Source organism: Manis pentadactyla, chromosome 4, assembly GCF_030020395.1.
Source record: "Manis pentadactyla isolate mManPen7 chromosome 4, mManPen7.hap1, whole genome shotgun sequence".
In the NCBI taxonomy this organism is placed as follows: domain Eukaryota; kingdom Metazoa; phylum Chordata; class Mammalia; order Pholidota; family Manidae; genus Manis; species Manis pentadactyla.
This window is the reverse complement of record NC_080022.1, coordinates 179164859-179188160: the sequence shown is the minus strand read 5'-3', so window position 1 is coordinate 179188160 and position 23302 is coordinate 179164859. Positions and strand designations below refer to the sequence as shown.

Here is a 23302-nt window from a genome sequence, read left to right as displayed (position 1 = left end):
TGTGCCAAGGGTCATGCCATTGCAAAATCTACTTAGCCTGTGAAAAAGGCCCAGCTTATTCTTGAACTTAATCTATATGCTGTTCTTCCTATTCTTCCAGCCCCTTAATCAGTTAAGTAACTTTGTAAGTAAGACAGGAGATAGACTTCTGAAGTGTAAGTAAACCTATGTAGATAAAGAATGCCAAGATCTGGACCAACACAGTCACCTAAATAACCTATTCTTAAAACAAAACTTCAAAGGAATTGTGAATCACCTGTATACATCATGCCTTGTGCTGACCCACACCCAAAAGGCCCTATAAAACCCCAAACCCTAAACCCTTAAGCGTGCCTCCTCTCTGAGGTTGCCCACACTCCCCTTTCTTTGAGTGTGCACTCTTTGCTTTATAAAGACTTCTTAGTGCTCAGCTCACTATGCGTCGCCTCTGCCCTCTTCCAGTGGTGAGCTTCTTGGTCACTTTGCTATTCCATTCTATTCTCCAGACTTAAGCTCTAGGCCTCACTCTGTCTCTCTTCTACTCCAGATAAATACTGAGCTCTCTGGTTTGGGTTTGCAGGTTTCCATCGCCTGGGTGACCCAGACAGGACTGCAGCTGCACGATCATGCCCTTTAGTAGCCTGCCTGAAAATCTCCTTTCTTTGCCTTTGGGAAGTTCTCAGAATATAACCTCACCCCATCCAGTGCTCTGTGGCTTCCCTGGGTCCTGGGATGGTAGGGATTTAGTTCCTACACTGTTTAGATTCAAGCGGAAGCTGGATGCCAGGTGACCCTGGCTTTAGGGGTTGGAGGGATTTGCCCTCTGCTGAGCAGGAGCTCAGTGCGCTTCCCTTTCCTGCCTCTGTTCTTCCCTGCTCTCTGCTGCCTGCAAGGCAGCTGCCCTTCCCTGCTGTTCTCACTTTAATGAATTCCTTCCTTACCTTTCACTCTGACTTCCCTGCGTCTCCAAACCGAATTCCTTCCCAACATTTACACTCAGCTAGATGCTTGCTGACATTCTTCACATTCTGTGTGGGATGTGGAGGGAGAATATAGATAACAAACCAGCCCAAACAGGTTGGTTCCATGTGGAAGAGAAATTGACCCAAACTTGACCCCAAAATCTATTAACAAAGTAAAAATCACACTCCCCATGCCATAACAGTTCCACTGGGGACCAAATACAGTCAAAAAGCCCTCCACTGATGTGAGGGTGAAGTAAGCCTGAACCCCAAAAAGATTCCACCTGTTCCCTTTGATACCTAATTCCACTTAGTGAATATTCATCTCCCTTCATATAAAAACGGTTTCCAATGTTCTCTTGGTGTGACTCCCTCTGGGTCTACCTGTGCCCCAACTCTCAGGTGTGGACGCTTGTCCTTTTTCTGAACTTTTATTCTCCAAATAACTCTTAAAGCTCAACCACTCTTGTGTCCATTCTTGAATTCTTTCTCCCAACTAGACCACAGAGCCGTCTCTAGTAACACCTTTCAGGCCATTTCAGACACTGCACCCACTTGCACATGGCTGTCTGCTTTCTACAGACACGGCGTAAAGAGCGTTAGGATTCACGAGAGCCCCAAGGGGATGGAGTGTAAGAGGAAACCAACAGTTTCCAAGGCTGTGGGGTCACAGAGCTAGAAAGAAGCCATCTCCGATTGCCTGGAACCCAAATCCCATTGACTCAAGACGGGGGAGCGGGAATGGGGAGTTAGTGTTTAAGGGGCACAGACTTCCAGTTTTGCAAGATGAAAAAGTTGTGGGGACGGATGGTGGTGAGGTTGTACGATAATGTGAATACCACCAACTTACATGCTTAAAAATGTTTAAGATGGCAGATTTTATATGTATTTTTCCAGAATTCAAAATCTGTTAAATGTGTAGGTAAAATGTTATGTGCTCATGTAAAGTGTCATCTGTGTGAAAAGTGTATGTAAAATGTGTGTGTGCTCAATCTACAATCGCTGCTCGCTACGTCTTTTCTCATTCTGATACACATTCTCCTGAATTGACAGTGGAACTGAGATCTTGCGAGACCCAACTTTACTGAAGGAACATTTCATTTTATAAAGATACTAGATTTAAATTACCTACCTAAAAAGAAAATGTTCTTCACTTCTGAAACCTTGAGGGAATACTCAGAAAGCTAAAAAAGGATGCATTTGGCTGTAATAGGCTATGGGCCTGCTTCCCAGAAGCTCGCAAACTTTCTAAATGCAAACGCTGTAACAAGGGGTAGTCTATCTGCTGTGTTTGAATTTGGAGAGGGACAAAAATCTTATGAATGGTGAAGGGATTCAACCTAAGTAGAATACGTTTTTAGTTTCCCTTGATACAGGAAATAGGATCCCTACTCCTATCTAATGATATGTAAAATATTTTATATTGTCTTAGGTGTGTCCACATATTACTGGACTATCAACATCACCCAACAAGCAGGAGTAATATTTCTTCTTTAAAGTTGAGTAAACTGAGGCTCAGCTCAACAAGCTTCCACTAAAGTTTTCCCTGTGATCAGGAGCTAAGTGACAGAACCACCTTTGTATGGAGCTTAATTTCAAATCTTTTCACATTTCCTGGGATTCACAGATGTTGCACAGATGTTGCTATTTGTAGAGCCTGAACTCTGCCCTAGTAAATACAAAGATAAGCATTATTCTCTCTGCCAGTGGCAGTTTTATTGTTACAAATCTTATGTAACCTCAAGGACAACGGAGGCTGTGATCTTTTAGGAAAAAAAACAACTTGATACAAAATAAGTCAGATTTCAAAACAATGACAATCGGCAGATCTATACCACTGTTTAAGAGCAGTTATTAGAATTAATATAGTGTAGTTTTTAAAGATATTTACTGTTGGTATCATCTCCAGTTGCATGTGTCATAAAAGACAAGGCTATGGGCTGAATAGTGTCTTCCAAACTTCATATGTGGAAGCTCTAACCCCCAATAGGTCTTTTAAGAGGTAATTGTTAGATGAGGTCATAAAGGTGGGGTCCTAATCAGATAGGACTAGTGACCTTATAAGATGAGGTCTTTCCCTCTCTCACCACAGCAGGCACCAAAGACGGACCATGGAGGCACACAGACAGAAGGTGGTTTTCTGTAAGCCCGGAAGAGAATGCTCACCAGAGACAACCAGGCTGATCTCAAACTTCCAGCCTCCTCAGCTCCAGAACGGGTTCAGCTGAAACACAGAGTCAAGTCAAGAATTCTCCCACAAAGCCCCGGAATAGAATAAATAGATATAAAATAAATAAAATGAAACTTGAGAGATTTATAAGATGGAAAATGTCGAAATAATACAATAGGGTCCTCATAAGAAGGAAAAAATTAATGCAGGGGAGAAAATACTTGAAGAAATACTAACTAAAATCTTTTAGAATTAAAGAAAGAGGTTAAGATTCACCCTTGAAGTGCATAAAGCTTTCAGCAGAGATGATGATGAAAAATCAACTCACATTTAAACACATTGTCATGATATTTCAGAACATCAAATACAAAGCAAAAATTGTATAGTATCTTGAGAGGAAAAGCAGATAAAATTCACACTGTTAAGGGTTTTTTCAATAGGAATATTGGACATGAAATAAGAGTGGACTGGTATTTTCCTTGTGTTGAACAAAGAGAACGCTGGAGCTAAAATTCTTTACCAGCTAAATTATCCTTTAAATGCAACACTGAAATAAAGGTATCCTCAGGCATCTAAGACCTTTCAGGGTCTACCAAACACTTTCTTAAAACATTCTAGGAGGAAGTATTAGACCACAAGAGGAAAATAATGCTAGAGGAAGCAAAAAGATCAGAACTAAGAACAAGCCATAATCTTGTGTGCTTTATTTTTGTTTAAGTCAGCAGTAATGCCCCCACCCATCCCAAGAGATTCATGCCTAAGATTGCCAAACTAAACTCAGGAAGCCAACAAGGGAGAAATCATAAGGAAGAGAAAATTCATGCACAGCACTGTACTGTGTCTATCAACACTAATTGTCTGTTTATAAGAGGAATGGTCTATTTGTACCCACACCAATATTGTCTTAGATGGTACAAAATCCTGTAGATGTTATACATATTACTAACACTAGACATCAAAAAGGAAAAGGTAATGTGAAAAAAATTTGTATTTGTTTACACGTATAAAAATTCATGCATTGATTATGAAGAAACAGCAAGATGATTGCTTATGGTAACCTTGATACAATTGCTTCACAATAGCCTATCGTATACATGAATGAGTGACTCATTATAAAACTTGTATGGCATACAGTATTGCAGTCATCTTCACAATACAGTATTGGACATACCTAGTTTTTTCTAAATTTTTTTATATTTCTAGGGTACACATGGTTTGCCTGTGAGTTTCTTCAAATTGTCACAAATATCAAAAAAATTTCCCAACATATCTATTGAAAAAAATCCATATATAAGGGGGCCTGCACAGTTCAAACCCATGTTGTTTAAGGCTCAACTGTACTTATCTTTCTTAGGAGAGAACATGGAAATTATAAGCTTAATTGATAGCAAAAAATAAATATATATATATGAGTCATACTGAGTTAACTCTAATCAGTAAAAAAGAGAATGAAACTCTAGATTAATAAATAAATCTTTGGAAAAATTATCTGGAATGCCAAAATACACAAGAATACATACAAGAATCAATAAAATGGAGTGGATAGAACAATAATTATTAATTATGTTGAAATGATAGAATCTTTCATACCCAAAAATCCGTAGGTCCAGAGCATTTTAGGAATACATTTTATCAAATTTATAAGAAGCAGATAAAGGTTATCCTTCTTTTATGCATATCATGTTGAGATTATATATATATATATATACACACACACACATACATATATATATAAATTATATTTCTTGCACTTAGATGCCCAACTCTCCTTTCCTAGTGACAAACCATTATTAGAATTATGTTATATAAAATTATCTATAATATATTTTTATGTAATTTAATTTATTATGAATATTTATTATAAATATAAATATTTTAAATATTATTTATTATTATAAAAATAATCTATATAATTACAGGTGTAATTACATACATAATATAATTAAGGTAATTAATGCAATCAAATGTATTATATATTATATATTATTTTATATTATATATATATTATAAATATATAATTATATATTACATAATTCTACATTATGGTTTGTCACTAGGAAAACAGAAGGCCTGTAAATCCAAAGAATCAAATAGAAGAAAGCAGAAAGGTCAGAAGCTAGAAGACTGGAGAAAACAAGGCTAAACAGCTTGAAGAATGGCCCAGGGCCGGTGATTCGGTGAAAAGAGAACCTTTGTTACAGGAGACGGAGTGCCTGGCTCAGAGACCGGGCAGCACGTTTAGAAGACCGACACTGTCTGGCTCTGGACGCTTATTACTAATACACCATGCCCTTCGTGTGTGTGCGCGTGCGCGCGCCCACATGCACACTTTGGGGTCTGGACTGTGCCTGGTCACGGAGGAAGCCTCTTGCGTGATGCTGGGAACCGTGATCGCAGCAAGCCTTTGCTCCGACTCTGGCTGACTCAGTGGTGTGGGCCCTGGGTCAGCACCCCCTGAGTGGGGCAGGGGTCCCCTGTGACTCAAGAATTTGGCCCTCAGACTCTAGGAGGTTTTTAAAAAATGGTGCCTTTGGGGTCTTTGGAAATACCAGCGAGGTGCTGCCTCGCTGCGGTGGCAGTAGGATTAAACCCTCTCTTCCTTCGCTGCCAACCCCTTTTCTCTTCTGTTGTACGAAGTCACTTACAATGTGTTTGATCTTGAAATTACGTGACGTTTCGTGGTTCAGTTTTTAATTCTCTATTATCTCCCACTGATTTGACCTTACGAAGGAGCTGCGGTGGGTGTTCCAGTGGCTGGGCTCCTAGATGGCCACTTCCCTCTCCGGGGTGTCCCAGTCAGCCACTGGGGTCGGGGTCGCCTCCCAGTCCACGGGCGGCAGGATGATGGCCCCCGAGAGCTGCGAGTTCAGAGCCAGGCTGGGCCCGGGGCCCGCGGGTGCGCAGGGGCGCTGAGCAACGCCCTGGTGCTTCCTCGGGGGTTCGGCACTGAGTGAGGAGCCTGTAATTTCCTCTGGTGGTTCAGGTGCCACCCACAGCAGGCGCCCCAGCCCTTGATATCAGGCCATTAGCTCTTAGGCCCCATGCCAGGAGTGAGAGCCGCATATCTCACAGGGTTAGGGGATGCGGTGTGACAGCAACCAAGCCTGTGGCAACGGAGGGAGAGCTGGCCTTGGCTGCCCCGGGCCTGGGCCAGGAGCCACGAGCTCCGGAGCAAGGGTGACCCGATGGGGCTGCGTGGGACCTGGAGTCCCGGTGTCACTGGCAAACACAGGGGTCGGGGACTGGGGGTCTCCCTTCCCTCCTTCTAAGGGCACTGCCCGCATGGCTATCCGGCAGGCCACACCTGGGCGGGGGTTCAAGTCCACATGTCCCAGCCAATTGACTACCCTAGCACAATCCTAGCCGATTCACGTAAGAGCAGCGGCTGGGTCGGCGCTTAGAGTCTGCAAATCCATCCGAAGTCGAACCCCGGCTGCGGGAATACACCTCTGATAACAGGCGGAAGACACACCCGAGGCACTTCAAACCAGCTCTGAGGTTCCTGAGGACTCGGGCTGTTTGTTTCGGGCGCTTGCACATTGGGGCGCGCAGCGGAGCACCATGCCGCCCAGGTAGCAGGCAAAGCCGGCACGCGGCGGGGGACCCCTCTGAGACGGAGCTACCCTCCCGGAGAGCCAGTTGGTCAGCCACTCACAGCGGAAGGCGTTCTCCGTGGTCAAGGGCAAGCACAGCTTTACCGCCCTGTCCATGTCTCTTTCAGTTAACGAAGCTTGTTGAGTGGAGCACAGCCTGCGGCAGCCTGAGTTCCAGTTCAACAACAGACCACAGGAGAACTGAAACAGAGAAGTTCATTAGTCAGAAGACCCGAAGGTAGCACGTGGGGCAGAGGCTGTACGGGGAGGTCAAGGCAGAGGGCAGAGGGGGAGTGTGATAGGGCCCCTGTGATTTTATTAAGGTCTGTGGGTGGAGTGCTTTGGGGGGCCCTGGGCTAAGGCCAGGTAGATGAATTCAAACCAAAGGGCAGAGTGTTGTTAGGCTCTGAGGGGCGCACAAGGGGAGGGGCGCCCAAAGGGACGGCCCTGGGAAGCAAGGGAGACCGTTGGTCACAAGAGCTGTTGAGGAAGTCCTATCAGGAACGTGGATTTGTTTGTGACTCAGTGGACTGTTACCTCTGGGCATGCACCTGCATGAGGGGCCAGAGTCACTTTAAGGCCCCCACTGGCCACCTGGCCACACCAAATGGATGCTGGTATCTCAGGGGGTGCTGGGGTGGCTCTCATTTGGCCAAAGGCAATTCTCAGGAGAAGAAAAGTGGTTGTGAGCCAGCAACGAAGCTCACAGCAGCTGGGAAATGAGCGGACGAGCTCAGAGGAGGAGATCACGGTGGGCACCAAGCGCATCCACTACACACAGCGGGCAGAAACAGAGCCTGTTCCAGCCCAGGCAGGCTGGCCCCAGAGCTGCTGCCGCTGGGACAAGCACCCGTACTGCTTCATATGACTGCAGAGGACGGTACATGTTGACCTCCGGGTTTTTAAGTTGCGATATCATATCGTTACCTCTAAGCTCATCTTCAGAACTAGACAATGATTTTTTATCTTGCTGCATACACTCTGAGTCGCTGTTCTCTCTGAATTCCACAGCAAAATTCTGTTTTTCACAATAAGCAGATCCTGGCCACTCAGAAACCACCTTTCCAGTTTATTGTTGTGTAAAGTGGTTTGGACCCCTGTCTCCTGTTGTTAAATATTCAAAAAGACATAAACTTCAAGATAAGTTATCGCATTGCTTCCAGGTATTCCTTCCAATGGAATAAGCAATATCACTTCCGGCATGTTTTAATTATTTCAGACAGTCAATTAACAATAGGAATAATAAATGAAGGGACACTGAGGCGGTGATACATAACGAAGCAGAAACATGAAGCAGAGGAGAGGGACTGAGAATGAATAACTCTTCCATAGGAAAGTTAGAGCAGACTCACCAAGGAGGACCCGGGCCAACACTTGAAGAAGATGAGGAAGTAAACCACAAAAGAGAAAATTCTAGGTAGAAGAAATGAGGGCAAGGTGAAGTGCTGTGATGGGAGCATGCCTGGCGTGAGCAAGGAACAAAAAGACTGACGGCGGGGCTGAGATGGAGGGAGCAACGGCGAGAGAATGAGGAGATAAGGTCAGGGAAGCACTTTGTTGTGGGATGGCTGCAGAGGTCATGGTGGAATAGTTTTGAAAGGTGTACTGTCACTGTGATGTGCACAATATACTGTAAGTCTTGAGGATGGAAAACTGAATTCCTTTGATACCCAAGCATAAATAATTGCAGTCATTAGACAGTAACCAGAGACTCAGAAAATTGCCTGCGGTTCATGGGAAAGAAAAACATGGATTCCCTACCTTATTCCCCAGCAAATCCTGTCTTAGTATTAAACCTGTGGACATGACGTGAACTGACTTTGTCATCACACTCTAACGTTCCCCCCTTGAGCCAGACAAGAGCCCTTAAGAACTTCCTGCCTGGATGCAAAGCTCCAGGCCACTTACAAAATCTATAAAGGATTCCTACAGACAAGAGACTTCTCCAAGCTCTGCCTTCCACTCTCAACTTTGAACTCTGCCCTTTATCTCATTACTGTGTTTCCCTTCTCATCCTTGTCCCTGGAGATCAGTGACCAAGTGGGACTCCTGGCTTTCTGTTTTGGTTTCTTCATAAGGTATCTTTCTCCCATCTCTCTCAACAACACACACAGGAGGCCATGAGCAAACAACTCAGGCTCCCTGGTGACAAACCACATTCATTTGGGAAAATAGTGTCCATTTTTAGCTGGGATTAAGGAAAATACAGATGCCCTTTTATTCCCACCCCAACCCACGGACCTCTGTATTGTATCCCGGAACCCTTGAGTTCTGTGCACCTCGGGTTAAGCATCTTTGTCCCACATGGAGGAGACATGGTCGCTGAGTATTAAGCCAATGAGATGTGGGTATCTTTATTGTCATAGTTAGCCTGCCCTCATATTAATTTTAAATCCTCCACTGTAAACTCTTTGAATTCCCTTCTCCAATTTCTTGATCTCAACTCCCTGCCTGGCTCCTAGTGTACTAGCTGGAGGCAGAAAGTAGATGCGGAAGACATGGAATTTCAACCAACAGTCAGTCGAGCCCTATTTATCTTCGTTTACAGAGCACTGCAGCCCAGTTTACCTGCAGCTCAGACAAAGCCTGCAGCCACCTGAGGCATCTAAAAGCACAAACTCCTGTGTAAAGGGCCTCCTAAATAAAGTTATGCAAGCCCACGGCCCCCAAAGCAGTACCACTTCAAAGCTCCTGGATTTGCCTTTCTTCCAAGCTTGATCATGAATAATGAATAATGAAAATTATGTCGGTGCTTGTGGAATGACATAGTGGCTACATATTGCAGTTTGCAATCCACATATAATTAACCTGCAGTACGTCAAAATCAACGTATGGACCTCCAAGCTATTTCCCACAATCATAACAGCAATTCAACCTTCTAATGCCTGCATGAAGTTTAGTAGTATTAAAACGCCTTAAAAATATTACAAAGGTCACAGTCTTTGGGCTGAGATGAGGGTATCATTAACACAAAATACTTTGAAAACCAGTAGAATCAAAATGCAAGTCTAAACAGGTTTTTTGATTATTAAAAAAAAATCAAGGACATTGGGCAACTTCTATAAGGAAGAACAGATTTTTAATAAGATCCCATTTTGGTTCAGCAAATAGAACCATCAGAGGTATCTCTTTTGAATTGTGTCAATTTGTTCTTTCATTGCTGTTGTTTGTTTTGCTCCCAGATCATCTCATCCCAGTCTCTATGTGGGGATTTAAGCCCATCCTGCTATACTGTGTCAGATGCATGTGCGTTGAGGGTGTGTTGGGGTGTTACTGGTGCTCGTATGCTGGAAATGCAGATGCATTGGAAACTAGACCAGTGGTCTTGGCAGGTGCTGCAGGCTGGATACTGTCTTGAGCTCTACAAAGAAGATATGGACATCGGATGTCATGAAGACAGCACCCAATAAAACTTCCCTCTCACTCCTTGTTATGATAGTGACGAGGCAGGAGATTGAATAAAGCAAGTCAAGGATAAGGTGTTACCCTAATTAAATTGGCACATCCTCCTTGACTCTGGGGAGCACACGGTTGGATGAGAGTAGATGGGAAAGGCAGTTTAAGCAGAAAAAAGCTTCGTGAACTAAGGTACAGAGGCAGAAACTCAGGAGGCAGAAGAGCTCTTGTCTGGAACGGCAAGAGTGGTCTGCCTGGAGCAGGTAGGGCCAAGTTCACATCAGTAACACGTCCAATAAATAGCTGACCATTGTCCACGTGACAGAGAGACAAATCTATTGACGTTAATCACTCGTATATAAGTATAAGACTGCGGAACATAAATGATACTGAAGGTCTTTCCCACAATTAAGAATGAGTAGAACAAAATCTTATCCCTAGGAATTAAGGAAACCCAGTCTGCCCGAAGAGAAGTTGCAAAGTGGGCAGTGTTACCTCTTGGCAACTGCCTGTCTCCCTTTCTGAGTCCTTACCCCTTGTTTCCCCATAAAGTGCCTCCATATGGTGCTTTCTTGCTAACAAAAACCACCATTTTTCCTGGAGTTACCTCCTTTTCTCCTCTTCTTCTACCCAATGAACCAAAACCCAGTTCTCTTTAGTAAGAGATCATTACACTTGGGGAACGCATCATAAACAGGAGCTGAGCTGAAGGACAGGCCGGGTGAAGGATAATGAGGACACAACTGGGCCACAAAGAGTTAAAAGCTAGTCTCTAGCTCCTTGCAGGCCACAAGGTTAACTGAGGGGATGTAGCAACATTCCTTGTGGGTCTGTCTTGTTCCTAAAATTTAGAGAGACAAATAGTTCAAAGCCAATGAGGGGAACTGAAAAATGCCACAAGACTCTTAATCAGCGTTTCCTTTTATATTTACAGGAACAACTGCCCCTGGTGACCAGGGAAGAGCCCAGGAATGTGTGTCAGACCCTAGCTTGCTGCAATAGAGTGTGCAAGTGGATGAAAACTATCCCTTCCCATTTACCTTATATAAACTGTCCCCTGTAGCAGGCTAACAAGATGGGTTTTTAGGAGAATGGCCCTTCTTCCAGCCTGCTAGCTTGTTCCTTCTCTGCTTCACGCTCTTGGTGTATTAGCTGAATCCGGCAGCAGCAGAACGGAATGTTCCTGGAGATGAGGAGATGGGGGCAAACAGCTGGAGGCATGTGGGGGAAGGGACGGAAATTAATTTGGAGAAGGAATAAGAGGGAAACAAAAGTCCTTTTCCCCAATATGCTGATAATATTCACAACAAAGCAAGGAGTTGGGGGGGTTCCTTGAACAAAGGAGTTCTGAGGGCTGTAAGATGAGACGTGGGTCCCCAAAGTTTGGGAACAGCCTATTGCATTTTTTTTGTTTTGTTTTAGAGTCCCAGAAAAATGGCTGATGAGTTGGGAAAGTCCTAATAGATGGAACTTTTCCTCAGAAATCATCTCACATCAACCAAGAACACTGTTAAGACTGGGAATATGGAAATGTGGAAGAGAGAAAGGAATTTTCCAGTTTTCTATAATAGCAACACAGGCAAATCTAAACTTTGTGTTCTTGTGTTTTGGACCTATCATACTTTCAAGCTACGGGTGCAGGATATGAATGCCGTTTTGTTTAGAGTAGAAGACATTCCCACATGTTACAACTATGCATAGCAGGAGTTTAATTAAATCCTTATGCTATACATTCTTGGCTTGTGATGGAAAGAATTGATTAACGTTAATGCACTTAGATACTAAAAAAGTCAATTTGCTACACCTACATGTAATATTGGTGTAGGAAGTCTCATGGCTTAGAGCCTAATTTTACCTCCCGCCTCTTTACTTACAGCAGCTATACTTCCCTAGTAAAGAAGAAATGGCGGGAAAAGTCCTCCAACTCCATCCCGTGATTTACATCAACACAAAAGGCTTTGTCTGCATTTTTCTTTAGAACAAATGTCTCCAACTTTCCCAGAAAAGTACATAAGGTTCCTTCCTCAATTTTTCAAAATTGAAAACACTGGAATGACAAAAATCCCTCAAACCATCACTAAGATGTCATTTAAGGTACTTAATAAAATGTTCTTTTCCCAGCTCCGCATTACAATTCTGGAACCAACATAAAGAACACCTCTCTGTATTTCTTTCCTTTCATTTGCCAAGGTTAAGTTTTCAAAGGGTGCCATCTCTTGGTCTGATTTTTAAAATATTGATGGATTCCCAATTCCAGAATACTTCTAGAAGCTTACTATTTAGTGGCCCTGAACAAGTAGAGAAATATTTGCTTTCTTCTTCCAGCCACCTGGATGGCATCAAATGTCCCTGTCTTCCCAGAATCTGCCCCAGGCTTCTTGGCAGGGCCTGGCTGGGGATTCATTCCAACCGGGTGAGGACTGCAAAAGTGTCACACCTGCGGAGTTGAAGGCAGCTTTGAAGTGTCAACACTGTTTTACAAATGCCCTTAGTCTCTACACTGGGGACAAGTTAATGCTCCCTGGTGCTCTTTCCGGCCAAAGAAACCAGAAACCCACAAGGCATGTGCTTTCCAGCCTTTCATACATACTGAAAATGGTGTCAGCCCTGGAATCAGAAGCTTATTCCAGCACAAAATACTGTAATTTCCCTTATTTACTTGAGTCACTAAATAATTTATCATGTCAGATTTTAAAGTCCTGTCTTACTCTTCTGAGTGCAATGCACAACGTAAATCCGTACCAGCCTGTGTGAGCTCCGCTTACGACAAGACAGCTTTACATCAGAGTGGCCTTCCTGGTGATAACAATTCCAAAACCGGAGGAATTATTCCAAGGCAAGGAAGAATCACCAGAGCATAAAGAGACCAGATGGGCTATGACCCCTGAAAGCACAGACTCAGGCAAGCTGCCTGTTTATCCAGCTTTTCTCCTCAGGGAAATGGTCAATACTTTCCAATTCTTGGAATCGAACCTAAGCAGTTCCATTGAATTGAGGTAGGAGACAGAGCTCAAGAGTTCATGGTTTCAATAGTGGCTGGAAATTAGTCCTGAAGAGGAAGGAATCAGAAAGTGTGAGCCCCAAATTCTGCACACAAATACCCTGAAATAGTATACACCTTAACTGAATATGTGTAAGCTGAGAACTCCAAGAAATCTGGTGGAAGCAAGCAGACAGGGGGCTAAACTGCTGACAGATTTCAGCATCTCCCTATACTTGCAAAGTCTGCCAACTTAGAGGAGTGTAAACCCCTTGAACTTTCTATTGAAAACCAGAAAGGCAAAAACTTAAGTAAACAGGTCCTTACAAAGCCCATGATCAGGGAGAATTGCTGGTTCTCTATCTGCTTTCAGAAAAAAATTCCAAGTGTGATCCTCTTTGGGTTAAATTTCCTTTAAAAGGAAAACATCTTCCAGAACCCCTATAATTTATCATCCAGGCAATGATAAGAGAATTGGCTGGCTATAAACTCAGAGAATCAGCAGACCAGAGAATTGGAACCTCAGGAGAGTCAGACACATAAGCACATTAGGACCTTCACATCCATCCTGAATTGTTAAAGAAAGTAAAGAATAGCTATGTGATATAGAGAATTATACAGAGAATTGGAATTTACTTTTAAAAGAGTAAATGACTATTTTACTCCTTTCAGCCAGAACCACCATCTTCCAGTAATTCACCAAAATGACCAACACAAAGAGAAAGAGGAGAGGAACCCACTGTATGTTTTCTAGACCTTTTAGAAAACACGGAGCTGTTCCTTTGGCCATTTACATGCAAATCTACAAGAAAGGTGATATTGCTGAAATCAAGGGAACGGGCACTGTTCAAAAAGGAATGCACCACAAATGTTTCCATGGCAAAACTGGAAGAGTCCACAGTGCTACCCAGCATGCTGTTGGCATTGTAGACAAACAAAGAGCAAGATTCTTGCAAAGAGAATGAATGTATATATTGAGCATATTAAGCACAACAGGAGCTGAGATAGCTCCCTGAAAAGTGAAGGAAAATGATCAGAAAAGAAGGAAGCCAAACAGAAAGGTACTTGGGTTCAGCTGAAGCACCAGCATGCTCCCCCCAGAGAAGCACAGTTTGTGAGAACCAATGGAAAGGAACCTGAGCTTCCGGAACCCAGTCACTATGAATTCATGGCCTGATAGGTATAAAAAAAAATAAAAGACTGTGGGGCTCTAAAAATATATATATTTAATGACTTTTATAAATAAAAAATATAATATCTGAAATTAATAATTCATTGCAAGGGTTTAACAACAGATTAGAAACAGCAGAAAATAGAATTTGAATTCACAGACAAGTCATCAAAAAAAATCCAAAAAACTAAGCACAAAAAGAAAGAAAGCAAAGATGGAACAGAGCACAAGAAATACACAAGAAATGTGATGTCATCAAAAAGCTTAACAGATGTATAATTGGAGTTCCTAGAAGACAAGGAGAAACTAACTGGGGCAAAAACAGTATTTAATGAAATACCAGGAGAGAATTCTTCCAAACTGATTAAAGTATCAAGCTACAGATTCAAGACCCTCAGTTAAGCCAAAGCAGCATAAATACAATTAGATACATCTAGGTGGTGCTAGACCTTTAGATTAAGTTCTGTATTTTATTATTACAAATGCAGCTGTTGTGACCATTCTCTTACATACATATTTCTACACAAATATGATGATTTTGCTTGTAGGGTAAAGTCAGAATGGTTAATAAAGGGTGCTGGAAAAACTGTCTGGAAGAGTTCCATTTCCAAACTAATTGAGAAAGTAAATATAGACCTCTACCTCTAATTTTTCAGAAATAAAAATTCCCAGATTCATTACAAAGCTATACATTAAAAAATAAATAAATTATAAAAATATTGAAAGGAAAGACAACATTTTGATCATGTTTGAAACATAGCTCAGCTGTTCCTTCCTCCCAAAAGTCTCACACTGGCCAAGTCCCAAGGTGAACACAGGTCCTGCAAAAGGTATAGAAGAGGCCTCCTGATTATCAGTGTTCAAGTCATCCTGATTTCATCCAGTAACTCTTTGGATGGGACCTGGCCTTATTCTGCCACCCTTTTTGGAAACCATGCAGCACATAAGACTAAAGATAGATTAATGCTACCTAAATGTATTAAATGGACCACTAATTGCCAGAATACCTAATGATAAGAAACCCAACCCTACTGTGAGTGTCAGAGTTTACCTAAGATGACTGCTTTTCATTTTATGCAGTAAGGATTAGAACAACAGGAAGCTCCCAAATACCTAAGACAAAATAATTACCCAATAAATACTTCTTCAACTGCTGAATGAAATGTTAAGTAAAATACTTCGGCATAGCAACTGAAATGTGAATTAATAAAAATATTTAATTTGCTTAGACAATTAATTTCTGTCCCTTCCTTAGCTTCCACTTTACAAAACGCTAGGATGCGATTTGTCAGAACGGTAAGTGACAGAAGTCTGAACTCGCACCAGAAGCAGCTCATATTGTGTTTGACGTGGGCAGAGTCTGGCCCTGGGGTTCAAAGTCCCATCCCAGCTCTTTCCAGTTGTGTACAATGGGAATAATAATAGTACCTGTGGACAGTGTTTTGTTAGGATTAAATAGATTAGCATAAATGTTTAGAATGGTGCTTCACACATTGTTTATTCTCAATAGATCCTTCACTGTAATGATCACAATAAGGGCAAAAAATCAAATAAGACAAGATAAAACAGTGTGGATACCGGGTGCTCCTGGGGACTCCGTTGTTCACAAACTTTCTGTAAAGGAGCAGATCATAAATATTTTACACTTTGCAGGCCACGTATGGTCTCCCTTGTGTATTATTCTCTTTTTTTTTTTCTTCCAGCCCTTTAAAAATATAAAAATCACTTTCAGCTGTGGGCCATACAGAAACAGGCCAGATCTGGCCCACAGGCAAGACACCACCTTCAGGATGACATGTCCCAGAAAACAACTGATAACGATAATATACGAACTGGTTAAGATCAGTGTGTGACAAACGTGACTACTCCACACCCTCTACACCCAATCTTGTCTCATCCGCACACATATTAGGTTAAACCGTATAAAATTACCAGTTCTGGAGATCAACAAGGTGAGTGTTGGTAATCTCGTGGGGTTTGACCGAACAGTACAGGCACGTGAACTGAGACGGGATTCCTGCTTGTCTTCTTTGCCCTTTCTGTTGACCTCTGTAAGATGAAAGTAAGTTGTCTGGATGGAAAAAGAAAGCCCATCAAATCGAATGCTTTGCATGATGAAAACAAAATACATAATAGTTAAGGTTTGGAGGGGGTGCTTTTTTGTTTTGCTTTTTTTATTTTTCAGCCAATTATCTTCACAAAGCCTACACACTCCTTCCACTTTGCTTTCCACCTTCCCAGGGTGCTTCCTTTCCTGCTTCAGGACTTACCAGCTCTTGACCTTGTTTCCGTCATCTTTTTCTGGCTTGCTCATGTTTATTTTTTTCTACCCTTAAGGGATCACACAGATTTCCAAGTTGCATGATAGTAAGAATAGTGGATTGTTTTTGTGAACAATATGGAAAGGGAGAGAATAGGTGGGCGTTTGGGAAACAACAGGAGCTTGGGGCCCCAGAGGGCTCTCTGTGCCCAAACTTCAACAGCAAGAGCATCTGGTGCTACGTGCAGCTGTGGGAACAGCTGGCTTTAAAAAATGGACAAAGCCCTATTACATAAAGGGAACCATGGTTTTTGTTTTTTCATGGTTACAAGTGCTCCCTTTGCCGTATTTGTACTCTCTAGGGGTGGGGCAGGGGGCAACCACTTTGTACTTCCAGGAAAACAGTCCTTAATTTAAACAAAATAACAGTGCAGAGGAAAGAAGGAAGGGAGGATGGAAGGAAGGGAGGGAGGGAAGGAGGAATTTTACCCCAAAGCCTCTTTTTACCTGCAACATTCCATTGTCGTTATTCAGTCACACCAAATCCATAGTGAACTTGTCCAGAGCTGACAACCTCAGCGAGATAATCTATGAGTATCCTATTTCTAAAATACTGTGCTCCATTCTCAGAGCATGTTTGTTTCTTAAGTCACCTGACTTATGAGGGGAGCGGGGTGAAGTGAGTGTACATTTTGGCCCAAATTATGTTCACACTCAGTTGGAGAGTAACAGAACTATTATTCCTGTGGCTTTGAGCATCAGATGGCGGGGTGAACTCCTGCATTCGTGTTTGCAGGCCAGGACCTGGTATCTTAAGGTACCTTGAGTAAAGATAATGAATGCATGTTCCACAGCAGGGGTTTACTGAAGCCGTAATTACATGCTGTCTACCAGGAATTCACAACTGTAACTGGAATACATTCCACCCAGATGTCTATTGTCTTTAAACTACTTGCAATGAGCAAATACCTGAGCAGGATAAGTAGAGTGGAAAAAAGTTTCCACTCCAAAGGGACAAGCTCTCAGAGTGATAGGGACTTCCTTTGCTTTATGTGAACAAAATTCCTAGCTCCTCATTCTGCTGTACCTTTTCCACACAGTGTTTAAAGCCACTGGGCTCCCAGAATGGTCACACATTGCTGGCCATTGGTGTCTTGGATACTGTCCTAAGGTGGTATGCTTGAGTCCCTAAGCACTGCTGGACACTGACCCAGGATGCCACACAAACACAGCATGGGCTTTATTCATGCCCAGGGAACAAGTGGACCCTTTTTTAGGAAGATTACATCCTTAGGACTGGCATTTGATCACACATGGACAATCTTCATTACATGAAAACCCAACTCCTATCACCCTGAGGGGCAACACAGCATTCCATTCCAGAGTCTCAACACAGGTCAGGACAATTCATGCTCTTTTCATACAAAACACAGCAACTCCAAGCAACAAATAACCCATTAACCTAGCCAAAGGATCTGTCTGTGTGGGATCTTTTGGCCGGAACCCCAGGGTCAAGGAGGACTCACATTTTAATTCTCCAGTGGTAACTGTTTCTTGAGATTGATGGAGGGAGTTGGTCACAAATATTTTTCCTATTAAATCTTTGGACACAATATTAATTAAATCTAAGAGTGGAGAGATGGTTCAAAAAATGAGGACCATCCACAAAAACCCTACAAAGCCCTAATTTTCATTAAGCGTGAAAAAAAACAAAGAACCTGATTATCCATTGCTGAATAGGAACAAAGACTCTCAATATCACTCATTTTAGTCACTGAATACCCTTTGTAGAAAGGGTGGAATTTTTAGAATTTTTCTAGGTCCAGAATGTTCTCTTATTTTTAAGAGCCTATAGCATCCAGGGAAAAACATAGGCACTCACTAGAGGAAAGACAGCTTTCCTTCCTGAAACTGGGCCATGAACTGACCCTGTCACTGGACTATCCATCTTTAGTCTCAAGACTCAGTGTTGCAAAATCCCTGGCAAGCCAAATTCCATGAACCAAATGCCATTCCAGCCAAAATGTCCATCTGCCTAAAAGATGTCTCCATCCTGGACAACCGCCCCCTTCACTGGAAAATGATCTGAAGCCTCGAAATTCTATATAGAAAAGCCATCATGATAATTTAAGAGTCCCTTGAGGATTGTTAGAATGAGATGCTGTCCACTAGCAACTGGCATTCAAGTCATAGCTCCAGCCACACATACCTGCAACGGAAATTAAGTAGTCAGTTCCCTATTTGGAAACTGCCTATTTTTCAAGACTACACTAGGCCTTTTCCCAACACAAAAGCACATGGTGTGCAAGTACATTCTAGGACATTCACATGCAAAAGAATGAAATCGGACCCCTTCCACACACCATACGGGTCAAAATGGATCAAACCTAAATGGAAGAGCTAAAGCTATAAAAGTCAAAGTAACATAGTTATAAATCTTAGTGACCTTGGATTAGGCAATGGTTTTTTAGATATGACACAAAAAGCACAAGGAAAAATTAGTAAGGTGGACTCCAAAAGTAAAATTTTTTGTGTGCCAAAGGACACTATCAAGAAAGTAAAAAGATAACCCACAGAATGGGAGAAAATGTTTGCAAATCAAACATGAAAGAGTTAAAATATATATATTTAAGAAATTTTATAACTCAATATAAAAAGATAAATAACCCAATTTTAAGTAGGCAAAGATTTGAATAAACGTTTCTCTAAACAAGATCTACAAATGGCCAATAAGCACATAAAAAGATGCACAACATTGTTAGGCATTAGGGAGATACAAATCAAAACCACAAGGAGATATCACTTTATACCCACTAGGATGTCTATGATTAAAAAAAAACGGAAAACAACAAGTGTTGGTGACAATGTGGAGATATTAGAACCTTCATACATTCTTATTCAGAATGTAAAATGGTTCAGCACTATGTAAAACAGTTTGACATTTCCTCAAAATGCTAAGCATAGAATTAGCATATGACCCAGCAATTCTGCTCCTAAAAGTGGAGAATTGAAAATGTATGTTCAAACAAAAACTTGCATACAAACGTTCATAACAGCATTCATTGTTCATAATAGCCAAAAAGTGCAAACAACCCACATGTCCATCAACTGATGAATGAATAAATAAATATGGTATGACTATACAATGGAGTATTATACAGCCATGAAAAGAAATGAACTATGGATACACTATTATCATATGAATTATTCTTGAAAACATTATGCTAAGGGAAAAATTCAAATGCAAAAGTTATACATTGTATGATTCCAATTATATGTAGTGTTCAGAACAATCCATGGAGGCAGAAAGTAGATGAGTGGTTGACAGGGACCAGTGGAGGGAGAGGGGAGGGGAAGTCAGAAATGGCTGCTAACAAGTTCAGGGCTTCCTTTTGGGGTGATGGAAATGTTCTGGAATTAGCGATGATGGTTGCACAACATGACAAATTTACTAAAAATTACAGAACTGTGTACTTAAAAGTGGTGAGTTTTATATTAGGTGAATTGTATCTTAATTTTTTTATTTGCAAAAAACAAAATAAACACAGAACAACAAATGCTCAATAAATCTCTAAATCAAGGGTCACTGTTTGAAGTGGCCCATAAGTAACATCAGCAGAAAGGACCAGAAAGTCCAGAAACACAACTGGAAAACAAGGGATTTTTTAATAGGATATGGCACCATTTCAAACTAGTGAAGAAAAAAACAGACTATCCAATAAATGGTGTTGGGGAAAAGTTTAGCCATCTGGACAAAAAAAATGAGGCTGATCGACACCTCATACCTATACCAAAATAAATCACATTAAGGATTTCAATATAAATTACAAAACGGCAGAAATTCTAAAAAAATATGTAGTATTCCACAAATGCCTGCATCTATTTGATAATTCTAGGATCAATGCACAATATCACTTATGTTTAAACTTCTCATTCAATAGTTACTTCTGTTGTTGTTATTAAATAAACACTTAGTTTCCTTAGGAACACAGGTGTCTGTGTTGATTTGTGATTGTGTGTTTTTCAGTATGGTGGCAGTTAAGGGACAGAGAATGGATGAAAAACCACAGTGTTGCTCTAGAAGCAAATGGCCAGCTGGATATACCGTAACGTGTTCAAGCTGTCCGTGTCTCAGCAGTCTGTTTCTGATCTAGTAAACTGGGAGGGATTTTGTCCCCTGGGGAACACTTGGCAGTGTCTGGAAATATTTTTGATTGTCACCATTTGGGGAAGGAAGGTGCTGCGAGCATGTAGGATGTAGAGGTCAGCAACACGGCTACACAGAGCAGCCCCACACCAAAGGATTATCCAGCTCGGATTATCACTAGCGCCACTGTTGAGAAACCCTGGTCTAAAAGAAGATGGTGCTTGGTGTTGTGGACGACAAACCCGTTTGCAGGGAGCCGTGAGCTCAGATCCCAGGCACTGGAGCTGGAGATGTCAAATGTTCTTTCTTTGATGCCTCCTTTCTTTCATTATTATTTAGTGAGAGCTTATTTTGTACTAGGCACTGGGTTAAACCCTTCAGGTGTAATACTTAAGCTTTATAAGTGCCATCTTGTATATATTATCCTATTGTATAGGTTTGTTGTTCTTTATTCAAATTGAGGAAATTAAAGCTTGGAAACCCTAGGTCAATAACCAGAGGTCACTAAGTACTGAACGGCAGAAACTGGACCGGAAGCAAAGCAGTCTGACCCCAGAGTCATGTACCTCCAGGTTTACCATCTCCTGAAACCCTGAGCCTGCTCCGTGCATGTTCCTGCTCCTCCAGAGTAAAAGATAAGGCAAGATCACAAACAAATAATGGGCATTGATTAGGGGACTCAGGGACCGCTACCCACTATTACAGGGCTAAGTATTGGTGAGCAACAGTCAATACGTCTCTGTTAAGCAGCATATTAAGAGCAAGGTTATACTCAGCCTAGCAGGGATGCTGGCTCAGAGCCCCTGAACATGGTCAGGAGTCCTGCAATGCATGAATGCTCAAGAAGAAAACCTCTCCTCTCAGCTGACCAGCAAAATCGGGCTCTTATCCTGGAAGGCTCAGGGGGTGAGTCTGTGGCCCTGGGACTGTGACGCAACGGGCAAGGATTAAGACCAGGGAAGCGTGGAGATTCCCCAAAGATCAACAGTTTTCCAAAGCACAGTGTTCCAGCCATCTCTTCCTCTTGTAGGACAGATAAAAGGACCACCGGACCCTGCCTGGTGGGACCCCTCAAAGGGGGAGCAAGCAGAACAACGGCGTTCTCCCCAGCAAAGACAGTGCAGCCCAGAATGGCAACCCCACTTCTCCTTAGGCATGACTGGGCCCGGTGCCTAGTTAAAATGTCATGAGTGTTGGGTGGAGTGAGATCCTCAGGGCTTAGGGCTTGGCTGGTCAGAGCACCTAGCACCCCTCCACCCCTTCTGCAGGAGGAAGATCTCCCTCACTCAGCCGGCTTTCCCCGAACAGGCAGCTTCCTTGACGATGTTGGCCAAACGTAAAGGACAGGGATCCCAAGGCTGGGAGACACCACCGAGACATGCGGTTGGCTCTCTGGGGCACTAAAACCCCTGGGGTACGGTCAGGGCTCACACTGACCTGTATGAGCTACTGTTGTAAGAGAGGATTCTGAGGCCTCACCTAACACCTGCATCTCACTCAAATTATAGGAAGGAAAGACTTTTTTAAGGCTCTTTCCTATTTGCTGGAATTTTGAAAATGTATGTCTAAAAATGAAGAAGAATATCTAGAAAGGCAATCACTGGAATTTGAGTGGCACGCCTTTGCCTCTAGAGCCAGATGGACCCAAGATCATCCCACATCTGCATTTCCCAGGATGATAAACAGGTGTTCTATGGACAAAGGAGTCCAAAGTCCAGATTGGACAACATTGGGTTAAACACCATAGTGGTGGTTTCTCTACTGCACATTATAAATCTTCCAGAAGGGCACATAATAGGGAATCTAATTAGATAAAGTGCCAGGGAACACATTTGTAGGAAACATTAGAACGTAAAAAGGAATTTCACCTAAAAAGGCTTCTAATGGAAGAGAAAAAATACACCACCATCCCTGGTATCAATTTCTGTTACAGTCCTTACTTTTTAGGTTCCTTTCAGCCTAAAATGGACAAACTACTCTTAGGGACTGATACCTTCAATCATGACAAACATTTTTGGGGGTAAGTAAACCAACTTAAGCCATGCTTTCTTTTTCTTCTTCCATCAGCAGAAACACATTAAAACATGTCAGCACCTTCCTATATTTGGAACAGGCCTTACAGCCTATCTATTCATATGATTTTTCCAGCAAACAAACACAAGGAAATTTATATGTCCAACCAATGCAAGTAAAAATCCAAATAATTCATTGCATGCTGTAGGAAAAGTAATACGCTTCAACTGTATACATGTAGGTGATGTGAGTAGTTGTAATGATTGAACAGGTACCCAAATTAGGGATAAGGAAAATAGTGCAACTAGAGGAGATGAGAAGAATTTGCAGAGCTTATTTTAAATGGTACTTGAAACTAAAGTACATTATCTGAGCACATAGTAGATACTTAATCAATAATAAAAGAACAACTGAATAAATTAATGAATAATGGCCAGGGAGATTTGTAGTCCATGCAAATCAACAGTATGATGTTTTTTAAAAACCATGTGCGCTGGAGTCTGTTGGTAATGATAAGAGCAATATTCCTAGCATGGCACAGTACTTTTACATGTATTTTCTCCTATTTGTTTTGCACAGTTCTGTGAAGGAAGAAGAGAAGGTACAATTATTCCCATGTGGTAGGTTCGAT

General features: G+C 42.1%; 1 long non-coding RNA gene and 1 pseudogene across 1 annotated transcript; one reads left to right on the top strand and one right to left on the bottom strand.

The window, feature by feature from the left end:
- Positions 1–13781: 13781 nt before the first annotated feature.
- Positions 13782–14257, top strand: LOC118919706 (60S ribosomal protein L21-like; annotated as a pseudogene).
- A 1244-nt stretch (positions 14258–15501) lies between these two features.
- On the bottom strand, positions 15502–16759 carry LOC130683709 (uncharacterized). Its single transcript, XR_008997583.1, has 3 exons — positions 16522–16759; positions 16184–16322; positions 15502–15865 (listed from the first exon to the last, which is right to left on the bottom strand). It is a non-coding gene; the product is annotated as an uncharacterized LOC130683709 (long non-coding RNA).
- Between the last annotated feature and the right edge of the window lie 6543 nt (positions 16760–23302).